This window comes from Protopterus annectens, chromosome 6.part0 (assembly GCF_019279795.1).
Source record: "Protopterus annectens isolate FY-2018-M chromosome 6.part0, PAN1.0, whole genome shotgun sequence".
In the NCBI taxonomy this organism is placed as follows: domain Eukaryota; kingdom Metazoa; phylum Chordata; order Ceratodontiformes; family Protopteridae; genus Protopterus; species Protopterus annectens.
Window position 1 is genome coordinate 565,217,874 of NC_056737.1, and position 22,768 is coordinate 565,240,641.

A 22,768-nucleotide genomic window follows, 5' to 3' on the forward strand; every position below is an offset into this window, starting at 1 on the left:
TGCCATGGCCATTGTTGGGGGCCACAACAGATATTGTATACTGGCATGTGTTATGACTACACATCAAACATTGTGTATCTTTCTTGCTTGACGGAACACTTGGAGTAGTGTTACAGAATGACAGGTGTGTCATGGACCTGAGAATTTTTTTGTCCCAGGAGTCTAAGCGTTAAACTATAAAAACATGGCAATACAGTGGCACAGGATGGCAAGGCAGCACAGCAGAACTATGACTTCAGCAAGGTATGCCAGTATACGTGAATGGCTCCCTAGGTGCATATGTGTATAACAGTGTGTCAGGGACAATGGAGACAGTCAATATCATCATGCTTTCATACCCCATGATAAGGTCTGCTACCCTTCATATGTGTCAAATTGTCAGAGGTTAGTCACAGGGCCATGAAATGCATAACCATTGCACGAAGATGGGCATGTCTCAGAAAAACACAAGTCAGATGATGTGAGATTACAACCCCTGCCTATCTACTGTTACACACTATAATTTACGGTACATATTGGATGCGCCACAGAGGTTATCTGATATTTAATTGTCAACAAGTGCTCTTAAGGTTGATGGCATTAGCAGGCCTTGTAGAGGAGGGAATTTGGAGACCAGCTGCCAACCACAGGGCCATAGAATGCATACTGTTGCATGGAGATAACCCATGTGGGCATGTCCATAGTGCTGTGAGGGGATATATTGATACATACACACACACACACACACACACACACACACACACACACACACACACACAGTTGGATGATGTAAGATTAGAACCCCTATCTATCTAGTATTACACACTACAGCTCACAGTAATTATTGCACATGCCACAAGTTTTGTCTGTTGTATATGTTGATGCAGGCACAGTACTTGTGGAATAGGCAAAGTGGCCTTGTGTTAGACTGCATGTGGAGACTGCAGAGTGGGACTGCTTGGCACTGCTATTGTATCTAGTGTCCTAGGGGTGGAATACCTGGTAATATCCCAGCTATGTGTGTACACTTACCAGTCTGGCTATATGTGGCTGTTTGCAGTTTGATAGGTAGTGAGTGGATTATGTACTGTTGCGGCCGGGTCTATATTAGAAGACCAAAAGATTAAAATTGCAAATGGTCTAAAGAGCAAAAATGCAGGACCTCGAAGTGCTTTTTTTGAGATCACAGTACAGTGAAGATTTGAATATTTGCCCTTTCCTCACTGTAGTGCGATCTCAGAGTTGGAATATATATATATTTAGTGGGGGGGCACAGCCCCCCACAATAATGATTTAGAGGTCCGGCATTTTCACTCTTTAGAGCATTTACGATTTTAAACTTTCAGTCTTCTAATATAGACTTGTTGCAGCCTTGGTCTGGTTCCATCGGACAACTGTTGTGATGTGTGAGTGCAGATATCACAAAGCATTCTGGGGTATGTGGGGACATTGGTACATCCCAACCCATATCTATATAAATGTGTATGACAGGGATGTCTCCTTAAATGTTGTTGTGTGTGTACATTATATATATGTGTTATGTAGATATATGTGGAGAGTCCATGTATCATTGTACTTTGTATAGCTATATATGCAGCTTATTATATATATTCATATATATATATATATATATATATATATATATATATATATATATATATATATGTGCCACATACTGATAGATATACTCATCAAGCATGAGTGGGATAGGGAGAGACAGATATGCATATGTAGCTGTATGTATGTACAGGCATATTTCCATATAGCAGGTCTTTAGGCTGTAGAGCTGACAAACTTGGGCTCAGGTTAGCTAAATGTGAGAACATGCCCAGTGTGACTGTCAGTACTTGCAAGGTGACTCCAGGCCAGAGATACCTGTACTGCAGTCCGGGATTATGTGTGCTGCAGGCAATTGGCTGCTGCACCTGTTACCATAGCACTGCACTTCCCTGATATTGCCCAAGACATTTCCAGCTGTTTGCCACCTTAATATGTGTCTCATACCTCAACTGAACAGATCTTCACAGACTGTCCAGCATTTTGCCTCATGTGTTTGATCTGTTTTATATAACATTGTGGTTTTCTGGCATATTAGTGGCAAATCAGTGAAGATTGACGTCAATAAATAATGATGGACAATTGAGTTTCAGCTCTATACACATCAGGAGATTCATGCTAATGCAAGACCTGTTATTCCATCAACATTCTACCTTTCTAAGAGCAAATATTTAAAACCTGCCCCTATTTGTGGGCCTTGATCCCACTTTTATTCATGGCTTTGGCCAGATTTCCTGCTCTAAGAGGTTGAGAGGTATGATGTGACTGGGGTACATGATGTAACCCCACATACAGGGTAATAGTCTGCATACCTCTCCCTGTACTTGTTTTTGTAGAATGTCCAGCATTTCACCTCATATGTCTCCTCTGTGCCTCATACATTTGTGGTTTTCTGGTACTATGCTGTAAACAGAAGTTACTGAATTGTTTTAACTACTGACACATTTCAGTGATGGCCTTTATATCCTGCAGCTATTGTAACCTGTTGCAGCCTGCTGTTATACTATCCATCTGCTAGGTTATTCAGAGCATGTAAAATGTCTGTCTGTAGGTATTTCCCTTTGTCCCCCCATTCACTCTGGCTTTGCCCTGCTTTTTTGCAGTAACAGATTGAGGGGTTATGACAACCTGAGGGAATACCACCATATGAGTACCTCACATGCAAAAGATGTTGGATGCTGCCAGATTCAAACCAGCAACACCATCAACCATGCTACTGTCCCTGACTCAGTGAGTCACATCAGCTGCCAGACAGAGAAGTTTCATTCCTCACACTATCAGCAACATACAGGAATTGTCTGGTCTGCTGGAATATCATTGCAGACTTACTATTACAGCAGTTATATGGAAACACTGATGGGTTTGGGATAGGGGATCTTCATCTCATGCTCTACTGGCACAGACAGCTGTGTAACTATCCTGTGACCCCACTGTTTGGCATCCCCCTTGAATAATGTTATGGAGTTTCCAGCCATGTGGCCTAGTGGATATTATGGGGCACATACTAGCGACAGAGTACCTGTTTTCCCAAGTGGCTGTTAGATCTGTACAAGTAGCCCAGTAGCCCACTATAGATCTCTGCAAGTAGCCCAGTAGCACACTATATATAGCCCACTATATTCTCTTGCATGCATGTAGCAGGTCCATACATATGCTACCATATTGTACTACCCCTTACAAGTGGTGTACAGGAGAGTGACTTACCTTGTGAATGCAACATTTGACAGATCTGTAGGTCAAGGCTAACTCTGATGCACTCAGTCCACAGCCAATACATGGTGAGGTACAGGTTGTGTGGTCTGGTTGGCATAATTTTAACTAATATATATGTGAATCAGAGTAAGGTGTCAGTCCCTAGGGCCTTAGGTTGTCAGTGCATGTGCTATGCATTGTCTCTAGGCCAAGGCCAGGGCATATTGGGCACATCTACGTCTGCCTACAGGGACAGCCTCAGGGGGTTCCTCCTCTGAGTTCCCCTGTGGGTTAGGCTGTGGTGACCTATACACTGCAGCGTGCAGCATATCCCTTCCTCTTGCTGATCCTGCTGCAGCTGTTTCTGAAGGATTGTACTGTGTAGCATGGCACATATTGTGAACATCCATGCACATGTGGCTGGAGAGTACTGCAGGGCTCCACCAAATATATCGAGGCACCGGAACCATGACTTCAACAGCCCAAACACATGATATGTGATGTTCCTAGTTTGTGCATGCGCCTAATTATGGCATTCTTCAGTGAGTGTGTGTACATTTCTGAATGGTTTCATCATCCACGGTTCCGGTGTGTAGCCAGCATCCCCCAGTAAATGGCCATGTGGGATGTTCACCCTAGCAAACATCTGGCACAGCTGTGATGCATGACAGATATAGGAGTCATGATAACTGCAAAACTGCCAGCACACACATTCAGGATAATGCTCTGGGCATTGCACATGACCTGGAAGTTGATGGAGTGGTGCCCCTTGAGGTTGACATAGATTCTACCCTCCTCACCAGGTGGTGCCTTGATGTGTAGATGAGTGAAATCTATGACACCCAGTATCTCAGGGTAGTGTGCTATATGATAGAAGAGTTGCATACTGCTGGCCCTCTCTTCAGTGGTGTCAGGAAAATAAATGTGATCACTGGCATGTGGTAGCATGGCATCCAGGAACTGGTGGAGTACTCTGGAAGTAGATGCCTGTGAGACCCCATCATGTCCCCAGTTGGTCTTTGGAATGTACCTGTAGCAAGTATCCTAAGGGGTATACATACCTTTGTTTCCACTGGGATGGGTTCACCTATGTTGCCTGTGGGTCTGAGTGGAGGTCGGTAGAGCTCAGTGAGTTCTTGTAGTATGTTCCTGTCCACCCTGTAGCACCTTACAATCTCCAGCTCATGTAGCTCCTGGTAGGTTACCCTGGGCCTGAACACTCTTCTCCTTCTTAGTCTAGGCCTATGGTCACCATCAGCAGTAGCTGCATTGACCTCAGCATCTAGCACATACATATGTAGCAGACCTGCAACAGCCCCTAGCATTATCTCAGTTAAAAATCCCAAGTCAGTACTCCAATGGTGCAGAGTATGGGGGAAAAATCAGGTCTACTTCAGGCCGACAATATCAAAGCTGATATTGTCTGCACCAGATTAGCAAAAGCAAAAGACATCGAATGCAAAGGTAACGTTTTTATTTATTTTAGTTTTTAGGCATTTTTTTTTTATCTTTTGATGTTTCAGAATTCGATGATATGGTGTGGACCATATCATATTCGATATTCTGAAACTTTGATAAGATAATATAGATGCAAATCAGATTGTAAGGTGTATGCATACTTTATAGTGTTCTGCTGTAGGTGTAGCCTATGTGATTGGCTAGCTATGATGCATTCCCCCTGCCAAGTACATCATTAAGGGGTTTTAATGGCTCTAGTTTAAGTGAAGCAAGGTTCATCAGCAATTAATATATCACTGGCTTTCTCAGCCAATTTTTGTTTGACAGCCTTCCTTGCTGAGAACTGTGGGTGCTGCACAAACCCATGCCACAAAGATAAACAGAGTTTAGCAATCTATAGACACACCACCATGGAAGGTCCTGCTCAGTACATTGGTGCATCACAGAAACAAGATGAAACAGGTCTATATTAGAACACTGACATTTTGAAATGTCGAATGTTCTAATAACGACCCCTATTCAGTGAACGCTGACAACATCGAACATGCAGAACAGCAAATTTTTTCCAAGGGAAAAAATGTGCTGTTCTGGCACACATACACACAACACAAACACACCAAACAAACAGCAATCCACACACATACTCCTAAAATCCTAGATCTAAGCCTACACTAAACTGTACACACACCACTAGCTCTCCACTTACCTTAACCCAAACCCTAACCCTAAGGTCCGTCACTATCGCACACTCACCTCACCCGCACTCTAACCCTAACTCACCTACTCCACCCTAACACTCACATCCACACAGTCACACACTTACCTGACCAGCGCCCTCACCTACCCCATGCCCTAACCCTCACGTCCACACAATCGCACACTTACCTGATCCCGACCCGTAACTTTCCGCCACAGTGCTGAACATAGCAAAGCCATAGGAACAGCCAACTGAATTCCTTCCCTAGGAAGAAATTCGGTGTTCCGTAGCTTCACTATTTTCAGTGTTCGCTGAATAGGGGTCGATATTAGAACATTCAAAGTTGTGAAACTTCAATGTTCTAATATAGACCCAATAAAACACATGCCTCAGAGGTAAGCACATCTTAGCAGTCAGTGTGCACCCACCCCCTGCTCAGCAGCACTCAAACAAATGCTGCTGAGCTCCAATGAGCTTATAGACACTCAGACACACCCCCTTTTGATATCAGCTACCTCTTCTGTGAACAACAACATGGTTCTGTGCCTAACCAATGGGATCTGTGGAAACAGATCCCCATTTGTGCCATTCAGTAACCCCAGCTCATTTGCATACAGATCCATGTACAGAACCTGGAAACTACACAGTTCCAGGCCCTGCCTCTTTAGCAACCGCAACTGTGCAACATTGTACATACTCCACACAGGGTCCTATAATGCATTACTGTTACAAACTCACAAATTCTGTTTTTTACACTCTTTTTATATTTTTTCCCATAAAGGCATGCTTTGCACTGCAGCACGCCATGCAAACATACCCAGGGTATTAAAGAAAACAAAATTATTTTCCATTATTTTCCATATGGTTTTGGATGCACAGTGGATAGTTTTGCACATATCAGTGTGCACTATGCTATTTCTGACACTCTAGGTACACTTTTACAGCCCTTGGTATAATTTTTACATCCGGTACATGGAATTTTTCCGTGTACATTACAGACACCAACACGGGGTCTGCAGGACTGCCTATCTGCTTGCTGGATTGCTCCACCACCCTCATTTGCATGCATTTCACCTCCTTATTAGGTGATTTGTATGCCATGGACACTTCTGTGTTTGCACACTCGTGCACACCCCTCAGCTCCATTTACTAGATCGCACATCTGCCTACTTCCTTGTAAGAATGATGCCACTATGCCTACATGAAAAATAACTCATTGTAGGTTTTATTGAATGTCTCTCTGTCTTTTACAGTGTCATTTTTGTTCTTATTCTCACAGCTGGTCTTCTCTTCTTTTCAAAAACAGTTTCACTTGCAGTTTGTTGCTCCTCTCCTTTTTTGATTACTGACACTACTGCATATGTTTCAGTTACTCCATTATCTGCTGCAACAAATCCAGACCCCTTCCCAGCTCATTGCTACTTTCCTGTTTTACTTTCTGTCACCACTGAATATATTTTTACTGCTGCATTCTTCGTTGTTACTTCATCTGTTTCCTTTTCCATATCTTCAGCACTTCTGAAAATGTTATCTGCCATTTTTTATTTTTATTTTTATTTATTTATCATTTGTTGACCGGGAAAGTCCGACTAGGTTCCACAGAGCCTGTTTTCAGCGGAACTGTCACCTGGAACATCCTGTTCAATTTTTAGCAGAACATCATCTGCACACGCTCCTGTTGCCAGTTCTGCTATCTGCACAGTTACCACAAACTGACTCCTTTCTCCAAGAAGACACTAAATGCTACTAATTTGTAAAATCTACCACACGGCACAGAAATCTTTGTTTGCATACTGAATCTCCATATCGAACAAACTTGTCTCCAAGTTCTCACTTTCCACCTCAAAACTCTCCATAGCTTTTCTTATCCTCCATGATAATGCTGCTGCTGCATTTAGGCTTCTTCTTTGCTGCTGTAGGAGCACTCAACACCATCCAAAGACTAGGGTAAGTTCCCTGATGCTCTGGTCATACTTACACTAGTAGTACAAATGCCACCTTCGGTCTCCCCCTTATAAAGAGGCTACTAGTCTAGTAGGACTAACCCAGTCAACAAAGGATAAATAAAATAATTAAAGAAATAATTAAATCATGGAAGCAATAGATGACAATTATTTGGTCTAAATTAATTTAATAAAATTTGGTAGACCAAGCAAATTAATTTAGTCTTTAATAACTAAATTTAGCATAAGTTTGAGATAATTTTGAACCCTACAATCTTATGCAATAATTATTCTGACAAATAAACATGTTCATGGATGTACTGTGTGTGTGTGTGTGTGTGTGTGTGTGTGTGTGTGTGTGTGTGTGTGTGTGTGTGTGTGTGTGTGTGTGTGTGTGTGTGTGTGTGTGTGTGTGTGTGTGTGTGAGTGTGTGTGAGTGTGTGTGTACAATGATGTAGCCACACATACATCACACACATGCACAAACAGGCAGATAGACAGAAACACACACACACACACACACACACACATACATACATACAAACACACATGCAGCACTAAAATATATGCACAAACTTGCCTCAGCAGTTCTCACAGAGAGCTCTAATAGATTTGAGATACATAAATTGTGATCTAAAACAGGCAATATGTATTAACAAAAATAAAGAAAGGTAATCTCACATTTTATTCTAAAGTTCTTGATGAGAATACATGCAGAAATACTTATTTGCATTTTGCTGCAGATGAGCAGCTTAATTCGCATTAAGAATCATAAAATATGCTTGTGTCCAAACAAATCTTTCTTCACATTTTCAGCTACCAGTATATTAAATCATCTTCATGCCTGACTATTGCATTTTGACATCAGCTATGTTCATGCTGTTTAATTTTGAATAAATCATTTATTTATGTTGTGCTCAAAAGCATCCCTCGAGAAATGTATCACATTGATAAGATAAGTGATTTGATAAAAAAAATGTGAAAAAAGGCTTCAGAAATGTGGCCAAAATACAATATCTTAGATCATAGCATTGTACCTGCAGGGAGTCAACTTGCATCTTGCACAGAAGAAAATAGACAGTAATTCTAAGTTTGGTCGAAATGCTGTAGTTCAGAAAGAGAATTAAATGTGTTTAGCAGTAGCTTTAATGCTATTTGTTACATTGTTTAAGAAATTAGACTGAACCATATTTAACACATAGGAAAGTTAGATTAAGAGTTCTTGGTGAGTTAATCTAAAGTGATGAGAGGGAATAGTATTTAACAAATCATATGTGAACAGCAAGCTTAAATGTGGTTATGCAATGTGTTTCCTTGTACTCTTTAGTATTGATGTTAAGAACAAACAAAATAAATTCTATACTTTAAACAGATGAACTCTTTGAAATGTTGCCTGCAGTCAGATGTCATTAGTTTTACTGAATCTTATTTCTTGATACTTTGCATAGACTTTTGCTGATACTTTAGTAACTGCAAGCAATGTTAAGACCCGATGAAGTAGGAAGTCTAATAAATCATTTTAAGGTAATTTCTGTCATGACAACTATAGAGTGAATACAAGTAAAGCAGTCACTATGGTTTCCCCTGGTAAGAATGAGATCAGTCAAAGTATTTCCCTGTCAGGTCTGATCCTGTAGAATTCATTTCATAAAGCAGCACATTTTATCCTAAATCTATTTTGTTGCCATGATCTTTGAATCTTTTCCCAGTTGCTGTTGCTTATCAAAGAATACATACTCTGCACTGGTTGAGGTGAAAATTAAAAATACTACCTGCTAGAAGCTCAGAATTTACTTCATACAACATAAACAGTGTATACCACCTCTTTGACCTGTCCAAGGCATTTGACACAATCTCATATTCAAGTATTATAAATAAACTTACAAAACTGGGCATAAATCCCTATGTCACCAGATGGATAGCCAATTGGCTCACAGACAGGACATATGGTTAAAATGGGTGAACCCTGATCCAGCAAGAGGCCATTTACTAGTGGTACATCACAGGGCTCAGTGCTAGGACACCACTTTTTAGATATACTTCTTCAAAGCCAAGGATAATGTGAAAGATCTCTGGATGAAAAAGCTTGCCAAATACTGCAAGCTGGGGGGGCAATCATCAAAACCACCAATGATGTTGATATCCTTCAGGAAGGTCTAGATCAGACAAATGGTTAATCCCAGAACCATGGCCTAACACTAAATGTGAAAAAAATGCTTTATCATTCGCTTTGGGAAGTCAAAGACCCCTGCAAATTACAACATTACTAGCACAGACCTAAGGGTAGACTCAGAGGTGAGAGATCTAGCTATGCAGATAGAGAGAGTAGCCTAAACTTTGACCATATGTCCACAGTGGTGAGGAAGTTGTTCTGTGTGGCACAGCTTATAAGTAAAGTATGATATCCAGATCCAAGAAAGTTATAGTCCTACTATACTCAGCCCTTGTTATACCAATGGTTGAGTACAATGTGCCATTTGGCATGTACTTGATTAGGCACTTAAAATAACTGAATTGACCCCCAAAGTTCCTCATAAAGAAAATACAGTGTTAACAACATGTCCTATGTGGATAGATTAAATGTCCTATTCCTTTACTCTGTCTCCTACCAACTATTAAGGGGTGACCTATGTTTAACCTACAACACACTCATAAATCCAACCCTGATCAAGCTGCTACACATCTATGACAAAAAGCTCAAGGCTTACCCATTCTAGGGATCTAAACCTAGTCAGTGACTAAAATAAAACATGCTGGAGAGACAGATAACAAGCTTCCTATTCATGTTAAACCCTAGTGCTCTTCAAATGCAGTTTGGACCAATGGATGGGGAATCACAAATTCATACTGAGGGTAGTGCCTGTGTCCCTTATTTGCTGCAAAATGCTCACAGCATATACACAAACCTATGCCATCTTTTTGCCAATAGGGACCACATATTGGGTAAAATTGGATTATACTGACTAGCTTTATAAGAGCTCTTAAGCCATTAGCCTAGTAATCTCCTATGAACCTTTTTTTTAAACAAGTTTATTGTTTTAACATACAAGAGAAATATCATAACAATTTTATACAAGTAATTAAAATAGATATGATTATAACATTCAACAACACAACCAAAGTATTTACAAAGACATCCACTACAATCAGATCAATTAATTAAACTAAAATACCATGCTATTGAAGTTAAGATTTTTTTAACAAGTTTTGTAAATTATCCCATACAATATAATAAGATGTTTTTCTAGTAGTTCTTGACTTTATTGTGTTCAATTCCATATGGCACACTATATTCATAACATTTTTAAATTCATTGAACGAAGGAGGTGTATCTGAGATCCAATTTCTGGTTATTATTTTTCTAGCCACTGCTAGAATAGACCATAACAAGGGAAGCTTAATCTTTTTAACACTTTGAGGTACAGGTGTGTTGAATAATATAAGAGATTTAGAAATAATGAAATTATCTGTAAAAAGAGCCTGCAAAAAGTCATTAATTGACTTCCAATATTCTTTCAATTTTATACAGTCATAAAACATATGAGCCCAGTCAGCATTAATTTCTACATTACATCTTTTACATAGATTATCTTTATTATTTATTTTATTCATCATCAAAGGTGTATAAAAGGATCTATGTAAAATTTCCATGTAAAAAGTCTCCAGACAATGGAAGACGTAGTTTTATAGGCAGATTCCAATATATACTGTTTATCTTGTTGATTTGGTGAGTCACCATTAATGGAAGTGAAATAATTCCAGTAGGTATCTACATTGTAAAAAGTTTCTTGTCTGATAATTTTATGTATGTATGAAAGCTTACATTTATCAGAAACTTTATGTTGTAAATTTAATATCAAGCAATCAATCAGTGTTGGGATAGATTCTTTAACTGTTATAGACATTAGATCTATTTTATCAATGAGTTGTTGTCTAAAGGTCTGAACCTCTAACCAGCAAGTTTCTCTTAGATCAAATTCTTGTTTTAAGAAATCTAGATTTTTAACTTTATTATCAGATATCAACTGATACCAGTACTTTAGATCATTATCTGTAGCTAAATTAGTTCCTTCAGAAGTGGATGACAAAAGCATACCCCGAGTATACATTATAATAAAATTCCATTCCCTATATTTAGGATGCATGAATATAAAGTTACGATAGCTAATAATAATGTTTAATGGGTAACTAACTATATGTTTAGGTGTAATAGGTGAAGTACAAAATTCCTTTAGTAACCATAACATGGAGTTATTTACAATCATATTTTTATGTGATAAGGAGATTTTCATGAAGTGAATACTAATTAGCTCCCAGTAATCTTTCCATTTTGCAACATATGACTGATCTATTAATAAAGTAATAACTTTTACAATAGAAGAGATAGTATATAAATTAAAGTCTTTAAAAGAAATACCCCCTTGAGACCAGCTATTAGTATGTTTCTTTAATGCAATCCTAGGTCTATTAGGTGCCCATAGGAAATTTAACATTAGTGTATTCAATTTCTTGATAATTATTTTTGTAGGTGGGAGTATTATTGATTGTATTAAGTATAATATCTTGGGGAATATTATCATTTTAATAATTGTAAGTCTCTCTTCCATAGTAAAAAACATATTATTCCAGGTATTGAAAAGAGTTTGTATAGTAAGAAGACAGGTATTATAATTATTATGTATAATAGATTTAATATCTTTAGATAATATTATACCTAAATAAGTTATCTGACCTGAATTGGGTACATATTTAGTAAAATCACTAATGAGAACATTTTTTCGTGTATATATAGGTAGTATTTTAGTTTTTTCTTCATTAAATATTAAACCAGAAATACTTTTAAAATTCATAATTTTATCAAATAGAGACTGCATAGAAGAATTAGATCCTGCTGATGTAATTAGAACATCATCTGCAAAAAGTTGAATTTTAGATGTTGTATTTTCATCTATTTCAAAACCCTCTATGTCAGTACTGTTTCTGATCAAATTAGCCCAAGGCTCCATTATTAAAGTGAATAATAGTGGAGAGAGTGGACATCCTTGTTTTGTACCTTTAAAAATTGGTATTTTTTGTGAGACATATGTTCCTACCTTAATATAAGCCAATGTTCCTTTGTATAGATGCTCAATTAGATTTACAAATGTATCTGAGAAGTCTATGCACTTCAGTAAGATAAACAGGTAGTCCCAACTTACTGAATCAAATGCTGAACTTATATCAAGACTAATAAGTGTTAAATCTTTCTTTTTCCTATTTGCAAAATCAATTAATGTTAGAGTTCTCCTTATATTATCAAAAGTATTTCTATTTACAATGAAGCCTGTCTGATCTATATCTATAATGCCAGGAATGATTGTCTTCAATCTATCAGCAAAAATACTCATAAACATTTTATAATCAACATTAAGTAATGAGATGGGTTGATATGAAGTACATCTAGTTGGATCTTTATTAGGTTTTAAAATTGGCGAAATAAATGTATATTGCTAAGATGGGGGAGTTATTAGCTCATTTTGGGCCAAAATAAAAACCTTATGTATTAATGAGTATGTACTTTTAGAAAGGATTTTATATATCTCTGGTATAATACCACCATTACCTGGTGCTTTGTTTGATTTAAGCTTGTTTATTTGTGTAACAACCTCTGTATATGAAATACTTTTATCCAATAGTTTAATCTGTTGTTTATTAAGCTTTTTATTCATGTTTGTGGTTATAAATTCCTTTATTTTATCTTTAGGTTCCATGTTAATGTTATTATGATTAATTTTGTGAAAGTGATTTCTAAATTCATCTAGTATTTCTGGTAGACTAGAAACATTCTTCTTTTTCCTTGGAGAGAAAATTTCTTTGATATGAATTTGTTTATTCAACCTTTTTGTTTTATTTTTAAGTCTATGTAAGTATTTGGGGCTTATTGAGTAAGACAAAAACTTGTATTTCTCTAGAGTTATTTTAACTTTATGAGTTAAAATTTCTTTGTATTTCTCATTTAGTTTGTTTATTTCTTCAATGACTTTCTTATCCATAATATTTTCTTTATTATTATGTTTATAAGAGTCTAATTTACTTTGAATATCTAACAATTCCTTATCCCAAGATTTCCTTTTATTATTATACCATCTGATACTTTGTCCATATAGATATGATTTTAAGGCATCCCAAACATAGACAATGGAGACTTCAGGAGTATTATTTATGTCTAGAAAATGTTGTACTTCTGAAAGTATATATTCTTTATAGTCTTTTAGTTGAGTTAATTATGCTGGTATCCTTTTGATCTGAACATTGTGAGTATTTTTATCATGAACTCAAAAACAATTGAATTATGATCAGATATAGGACATGAAATGATTTTAGAATTAATTAATTCTGTTACCATCTGGTTAGAAATAAAGACTCTATCTATTTTTGAATAAGTTTTGTATCTGTTAGAAAAAAAGGTGTATGGTAATGATTTTGAGTCTATCTGATTATTAATATCATTTAAATGATAAGAATTAGCAAAATCCTTTAAATGTTTTGCATTAGATGTAATTTTCGTTTTTCCTATAGTGGTAGTATCACTTTCATGTAGTATACAATTAAAGTCACCAGCTAAAATAATATCTCCTATAGAGAATGATATGATCTTATCAAGATGGTATTTCACTGTATTAATACCAATTCCAGGTATCCAATATACATTAATTAATGTATAAGTCTTCCCATTAATTTGTATTGTAACCATACAAAACATTCCTTTATCATCTTGATAAGACTTAATAGTTTTAGGAATGGGCATACTTTTATTCCATAAAATAGCCACTCCTCTTTTTTCTGAGTGTGCTCTGAACTAACCAATACTGTATATTTGTTTGTGGCTAGTTTATCAATATCTTTTTTCAAGAGATGTGTTTCTTGAAGGAAGACTAAGTTGGCCTTATGTAAATTAATGTATCTTATTAGGCTTGCCCTTTTACACGGATTATTCAGTCCATTAATGTTTAAAGAAATTCCTTTTAGAGATGTCATTTGGCATTTTTAAAACATAAAAAACTTATGATCAAAATAACAATTAACAAAATAAGTAATGTTATACCTCCTCTTTTAGGTGTACCTTTAAATATAGCTTTATTTATTGAATCTCTTATGGGATTTTGTATAAGATGCAATTTTGTTTGTAGTGACAATGAGCTTACAAAATGTATTGTGGATGTCAGAACTATATACATACAACAGTGAACAAGAGAAAATAATGTAAGGATTAAATCTTGCACCCAGCCTGGAGTTAAAAACTCCAACTTAGAGTAGTACATACTACTCAAGTTAACCCCCTACCCTAAGCAGCAGTACCTCAGCTACCACCTTATCAATTTAATACTAGTTATATTTAACTTAAATTAACAACTTTCAATTAGATTATCTGGTAAGACAAAACTACACATTTGATAAAACAGCATCATATAAACTAAGAGAAACTTTTTTTTAAAAATTATTCATACTACTATATACATCTATTTAATATAATACATTTATATTCAAATAGCATTCAAATAAACTTGATATTAGGAACCAAGAAGAGAGAGAGAAATAAAAGATGTGAGAGAGGGAGAGAGAGAGTGAAAGAAAGAGAAAAAAAAAAAAAGGGAGGGCATATTTACATATTAATTTATTCAAAGTTTGTAAAAATAAGTTCTAATGTTCATTTAAATCAATAGCTTTGGCTAATATGGTTCAGACATTACATATAGTAAGATGTATCTATTTTCTGTCATGTAAATGCAGTTAACAGCTTCCAAAAGACCTTAAATTACTTGTATCAGATCTTTTTTCTCATACTTATTATTGTCAGTAGAATAAAATAATATATTTATAGAAATTGTTATAAATCATACTGCATAGTTATGTAAATTCTCAGAAACACTTGCATTATTGTGAAGAAAGCCATCTGTATTTTGTATATCTAAACTGCTGCTTTAAAATATATCACATGACAACTTCTTCCAGAATAGAGTCATAAAATTATTTATGCTTGTCAATCAAATAAATCAAATGAATTATAGCAATGTATATGTTTAAATCATAAGTTTTTAACATACATTAATATGCTGCAGTCAAGTAAACTTTCAAAAAACACTTGTATAAATGTTTCACTTTCTATGCCTTCTAAAATATCACATTTGCTTACTATGAGAAACTGCATCATTTAAAATCATTATAACTTACATATTTTATAAATTATAACATAAATAATTAAGTAATTATATAAAATAACTCACATTTAAATGTTAAAGAGTTCATTTTCCATCGCAGAGTTGCATTTGCAGCAGTTCTACTTCCTGGTAGAGTGTTCTTCATGAATCTGCGATGTGTCAGTGTGAATTCTGGGGTCAAAGTTCAAATTGACTGCTTTCGCTTCTCTGCGTGAATTCTGAGTGTTGAAGCTTTTAAAACAACTCAAGGACACTGTTCACGAGGTAACCCACATCCCAAATTGTCTCCCTTAACATTTTGGCAGGAATTTTGTTAAAAACAAGTGATTGACATTCATTTAGCAGTATAAATGCAGCTAAACATAACAAAACCTTCGCAAAGTATTTTACAAGTTATTACAGCCTCTATGAAAGTGAAACTAAGCCCAAAGTTATTAATATGTAATAGAACTCAATATTTTTGCCCCAATTCAATTTTTATACAAATCTTATTATTTACTGTGCCTGTATGATCAAAAGCATTTCAATATATTAATATGAAAGAGAATAAAGAGAAAGAACAGAGAAAAGAAAAAAAGAGAGTAGAAAATAAAAAAGAGCAAAAGCATAGATAAAAAAATGTAAAAGGAAGCTATAAAAAGTATTTACAATGGAATATTACTTGCTGCTTATATTAATAAAGATGGAAATGAAACATATTATTTACTATTATTTAGTTCTAATTATTATTAATTAAAGCATGACAGATTATTTGTAAACAAGCATAAGCAATATAATCAAGGAAGTATAATTAGCAATAGCATTTAAACAACATATAAACTTTTTTACAAGGAATAAATAAGTTATTATTCCATTTATCATATTTTCATTATACTTCTCTCCCTGCCCTCCCCCACCCCTTACCCACTACATAATCTAAATAGAATGACATTGTTTAAAATAAAGAAAAGAAGAAAAGAAAAAAAAAGAAAAAATGCATCAAGTTACTAACCTTACTTCTCTTAGTCAGAAAGAGAAACATATTGAATGATAGCTTGTTATTAGTTCCTCAGATATTTTGACTGATTATGAAACAAAACAGTTCTTTGCACACAGAAAATAACTTTGATTAAATCTTTTTCAGAATATTTGTGGCTTTCTGAAAATGCAGTAACTATATTTAAAAAGATTAATAATGAAGAAAAATAAAGAGAGAAAAAAAAAGAAAAAACATAGAACAAGTCATTTGTTTTTTAGTCTCTTCTTCTTCTCTGAAGTCTTCCACGAAGTTTCAGTTGCCAACCTCTTTAATGAAGGACTAGCCCATTCCATTTCCTCTATTTTATCCAAAATCTTATTTTTTTGATAAACAGTAATGCAGAGTCTAAGTCATCAAAAATTTTAGGACCATCAGGAAGGAAGATTTTTAGCTTGGCAGGAAACAGAAGGTAGGTTTTAAACTGTGCTTTTTTAAGCTCCCTTATTAATGGCAGAAAAACTTTTCTTTTAGCTATTACCAAGGAAGAATAGTCATTGTCAAAACGCACAGTTGTCTCATTAATTTTAACAGGAGCTTCAGCCCAAGCAGATTTAAGAACCATCTCTTTATCAAAAGATGATAGAAATCTAACTAATCTAAGGATACTTTTTGTTAGAGTTAGTATTAGCTATAGATCTATGGGCTCTTTCGATACCAAAATAGAATGCTTCTGGTAAGTCTAAAGTTTTAGGGAGCCATGTTGTTAAAAAAGAAGTAATATTGTTACCTTCAATATTTTCTGGCAGTCCAAAAATCCTAATGTTATTGCGCCTAGATCTATTTTCCAGGTCAACAAGCTTTGTTTGTAGATGTGTATTTTGTTTCAGCAAAAACTCAGTGTTGATTTCCTCTTCTTGGATTCTATTTTCCATGTCATTTGCAGTCTCTTCTATGCCTGTAATCTGGATCTTCTGTTGTTGCAAGTCTATATGTAACAAGTCTATTTGTTTTGTAGTTTTCTCTATGAAGGTATCAATTTTAGTATCCAGTTTATCCATCTTAGCAGTAAGTTGCTGTATTGTAGATATCAGAGACTGAAGTTCTTTCTTGATGCTGGAGTCTTGAAAATTTGTCTTACTGGAACTCATTTCAAACGGAGAAACTGACAGGAAAATTTCCAAGGTGATTTCTGACAGGAATATTTTTACAATTTCCTTTCTTTTTTAGATATAGTTCAAGAAATAGATAAAACAAACATATTTAGAAAGAAAATTACTTCATAAATTAATTTTTTAAGCAATTATTTCCTGTCCGTGCAGTGAAATTGGTGGAGCTGAAGAAATCTGCTGCTATCCTGTGTTCATCCTTGGCCACGCCCCTCCTATGAACCTTTGAGTGACATAGCTACTATTAATCACAAATTCAAAAAAGAATGTTAATAATTTATGTTAATTTTCTGAGTGAAGGACTGATGTTTTACATATTTCATTTTTCTGATTTGTGATTAATGGTCTAAAATCTCCTTTAATACATTATATCTATAGCAGAGGATTAATTAAGACAGCAGCGGCTATACTAATTTCTGAAACAGATAGTTTCTGTTCTGATAAGTTATTAGTTGCAGTATGTATCTAATTTCAATTATTTTGTTTCATCCTTGCTAAAAGTATGCCTATGTAAGAAATGAAACAACTGAAGACCGAAAAATTCTCTCTCCTGCCTTTGTTCTATAGTTATTCTCCAGGAAGTTATGTGTTCATTTTTAAGGCACAGATTTTTAATGTTTTCAGAATCTGACATTAGTGCATGAATGTGTATAATTAGCAACTGTAAATTGTATGAATAGTAATTATTTTTCTCTTAAAGCACAAATGAAATAATGCATTTATAAGATTTACTTCAGGCCTACCAATATTTTGGTCAACTAGGAAACTGCAGTCCACCTGCAACCAGTCACAAATATGGCTTTTTTCCCTTTATATGTTAAAAGAATCTCAGTCAGGACCATGAATGAGAAATCTTCTTAAACAAACAAACAAAAAAAGTGAAAATGAATCAAGCATTGTTTTATGATTGTAAAGCTCTCCACATTTGCATAAGTAAATTAGAAGCATTTATTCTACATGTTTTATTACAGCTGTTCTTGTCTGGTAATAAATAAAATTGAATTCACGTTTTCTCCATATAAGGACATTTTTCTAAATGTCTAATTAGATGACTAACAATGAAAAACAGTCATCCATCCATCCATCCATCCATCCATCCATCCATCCTCAACCCCTTTTTCTCATTTTGCACATGGGGCAGGGTGTCACTTCAACAGTGACAATCACCTCGAGCCAAGGTTTACACCACCAGGTGGCTAGTCCACAGTTGTGTATTCTTTAAATTCCAGAATAGCTACTTTTTCCAGCATAATTCATCAAAATGTTAAATAGGAATACCGATGAACACATTACTTCAAAGTCAAGCAAAATACACAAAATAGGCTAAAAGAGAGGGATGATTCATTAGGATACACCCTCTAAAACAGTGAGAAGAAACTGGAAATATAGCTAAAATGCTTCTTAAGTAATGAAATTCACTTTATAAGTGATAGCTTTTATCCCACCCTACCCCCATAACCACAAAAATGAATATATAATGGTAGCGCGGTTTCAAAACAAGCAACAAGTTGTGGCATGAAAGCATTGGCTTTATGCTTTATATAACACACAGACACACATACACACACACACACACACACACACACACACACACAATTGCAGATCGACAAACAGTTGTCCACACGTATGCAGACAGATACATGCATGCAGGTTCATAATATCAGAAATTTTCAGAAAAGCAAAAAAAAATCAAAAATTCACCAGTCATTCATACCTACAACTCACATGATGTTCAGAAAGGGAGTGAATTTTTTGCACAGAGTATGCATATTCCAAGTAAAAATATGATTGATAGGAGAGGTTAATTCATTACTACATATTAGGCTAATTTACAGCAATAAAAAAATATGCTGATATAAAAACTGGGAAACTGAGATTTGTTAGCAATGAGATTATAAATGGAAATGTGCTCATTGAAATGCCTTACATTCATCTCAGATAAGTGCAGCTTCCTTACTGCTTTCATAGTTACTATAATTGATTAACAATTCTAAAGCTATGCTTTTATTACTGATTTGCCATTTCTAATGAAACATAGATTAAAAAGGAGGCCTAACTGGAACCGTGAACTTTAAATCAACTGGCACCTACTCAAGTCAAAATTTTAATATCTAAGTTGAAATGTTATACAAGTCTAATTTTTAATGCAAAACAAGCCAAAACTAGGTTTTGAAGTAAGTATCATTGTGGATTAATTAGGGTAAAAGTCTTCAAGTCCTTATTTTTTTATGTGGTTATAGCGATTAAAAATCATATGCAAACTGACAAAATCAAAGTGACCTATCTGTTCTCAAAATGCATTACCTTGGATGTCTGTTTGTCATTTAAGTTTGTATTCTTAAGATTTTTCTCCAAAAATTGTCCTACAGAGTCATAACATACTCTGCACTCATTGGTTACTATGCAGGAAGTTCTTCCTTGCTTATGTGCTGACAGCACATCAGGGTCAGAAGAGTCCATTACCTAGTTAGCAAGAATGAGAAGGCATACAGTAAAAGGATTTTCAAATTGAAGAAGTTGTATTTGTATTTTGTGTCTAATTTACAATTTTAAAGTTACACATTCTTGGTAATCCAGTCTTCATACCCCCATGCATTCTGAATTCCTTTTAAATGAATACAAATGTAAAGCTTCTTCTGTTTCACTGCCACACAAGCACATCATGTGCAGCATAAACTCACAATTGTTTCTGTTTTTGCCTGTTGTCACTGAATATTACCTTTCATCCATCCATGATTTTTGCAGAACACACCTGATTTTGCCTGATATGTTTTGTCCTGTCCATCCCTCATAAAACTTTAAATTTTCTGGAAAATCACCTAGGATTTCAGCCCGACACTAATGCTAGTTTCATAGCTTATAGTTCATTTTGCCCTGAAAATTCATGCTAATGCAAAACATGTTTCATTAATAAACGGACATACTACACTTAGCTCGTGTACAGCATTAATACGGCATATATTTACCAAAAAAAAAACAGAAGGAAGATACACAATCTACTAATGTATAAAGTGCAGGAAAAATCCAAGTTTGCATCCTCAAAGTGACAAATGTGATGATTCAAAACAGGAAGTACTGCCCCATTAAGTCCAAGGAGAGTCAAAGTTTGTGCACAAGAAATAACAGTAAAATGAAACAAGAGAAAATCCAGTAAATATTTTTTTGCAGAAAGGAAAACCATCCTGTTTTCCTAGTAGAGAAAGGCTGCATATATATGCAAAAATGGTTGCACATGATCTTTAAGCAAGAGAGGTCCTAATTGTTTCTGAATGCTGTACAGAAAGGAGCAGTAAAGGTATTGTATAGTGGGGTGCTATCCAATTAAAACTTATCACTGACATGTACAACCTATTCCACTAGATGAATAGCAGAAGTCTGATCATTTGCTGATGAGCATTAAAATGTGATTATAAAACTATGATTTTTAAGAAAAAAATGTTGTAACTCATAATGCAATCAAACCATCCACTGTAGTCAAGCCGATAAAAAGCATCATTCTCCACACATTGATACTGAAAAAAGTGTGTATCTCCATTGTTTTTACTGCTGATATATTCAAACTCCACGACTGCTGAACATCAGAGTGAAGAGAATTCTCCAACACAGTTATGTCACTCTTAGTATACAAATTATACCAGCTGTAGTGCTGTGATCTGTGTCAATTGCAAAAGATTTACACATCCATCTGGCAAAACCTACAATGCTATATCCCTTTCAAACAGAACTTTAACATCAAATGCTAATAACAAGATGTTATACCATTCAGGTAGTTAGTTATCACTACATGTATAACTTTCAATTTAATGTAGTTATATATATTTTTATGTTTCTATGAGAAAGGTTTACAATGTCTTCTGAATCCCAGCATACCACATTGTTGTTAACACCTGCCCCAAGAAACTATAATCCTTGGTGATATACACATTGACTGGAATTGCTGTAGCAGCACTTACTCTACCACCCACATTAACCTTCATGGTTTCTCCCAAACCATCACCTCCCCCACCAGGATAAACAAACACAACAAGAAGGAAAGCACATTAGACTGGATTCTGATAAACAACCATCCCCAAACATATGAATCTGGAACCCTTCCTGATGATATAAGTGACCACTCACTTAGCTATATCATCAGGCATAAATCCTATTCTCCCATTCCTACCACTATCAGGAATATCAAATACAAAAATAACTTCAACCCTGATCTCTTCCAAAAGGAACTTAGAGCATGCAATTGGTCTCCCTTAAATTACCTCCCTCTAGAAGAAGTGGTACAATACTTTAATTCAAATTTTTTAGCCATTCTTGATTACCATGCCAATGCCTTCAATTCCTTTTTTACTGACGCTATCCAAACACTAGCCAGTCAGTTACCATCTAGTAATTTTACTTTACCTACTTACAACAAAACTCCACCCCACCATTTCTTCTCCAACCAGTCCCAACAACCCATATTCTTGCCCTAATCCAAAAATTGAAACCATGCTCTCCTTCAGCAGACCTAATACCTGCTGAATACCTACAGAAATCTGCCAAATCGATTGCTTACCCCATCTCCATTCTTATCAGTAGAACTATTAGTGAAGGCCACATCCCTAGTATCTGGAAAGTCTCCCATATAATCCCCCTCCACAAAGGTGGCAACTCCACCGAATTCTCCAATTATCGTCCCATAGCTCTTCTTTCTCCTTTGGCAAAGATCATGGAGAAATGCATACATAGACAATTGCTAGACCACCTAATCCACAATAACTTGCTCTCTAGCTGTCAACATGGTTTCAGACCTTCCCATAGCACTACCACTGCCCTCCTTTCCTTTACAGATTGTATCAACAAAAACTGTAACTGCAATTTGCTCTCTGCAGCACTATTTATCAACCTGTCCAAAGCATCCGATATGGTAAATCATCAAATTCCGATAAATATCCTCAAATCCCTGTCCTTACATGCGCTCTCTATCAAACGGTTCCAATCCTACATAAATAAATGACAACAAGCTGAACTTTGGCATAACACTCTATCTACCCACCTACCAGTTAACCTTGGTGTACCTCAGGGGTCCAAATTAGGACCTCTCCTTTTCTCCATATTCATCAATGACCTTCATCACGCAATTCCCC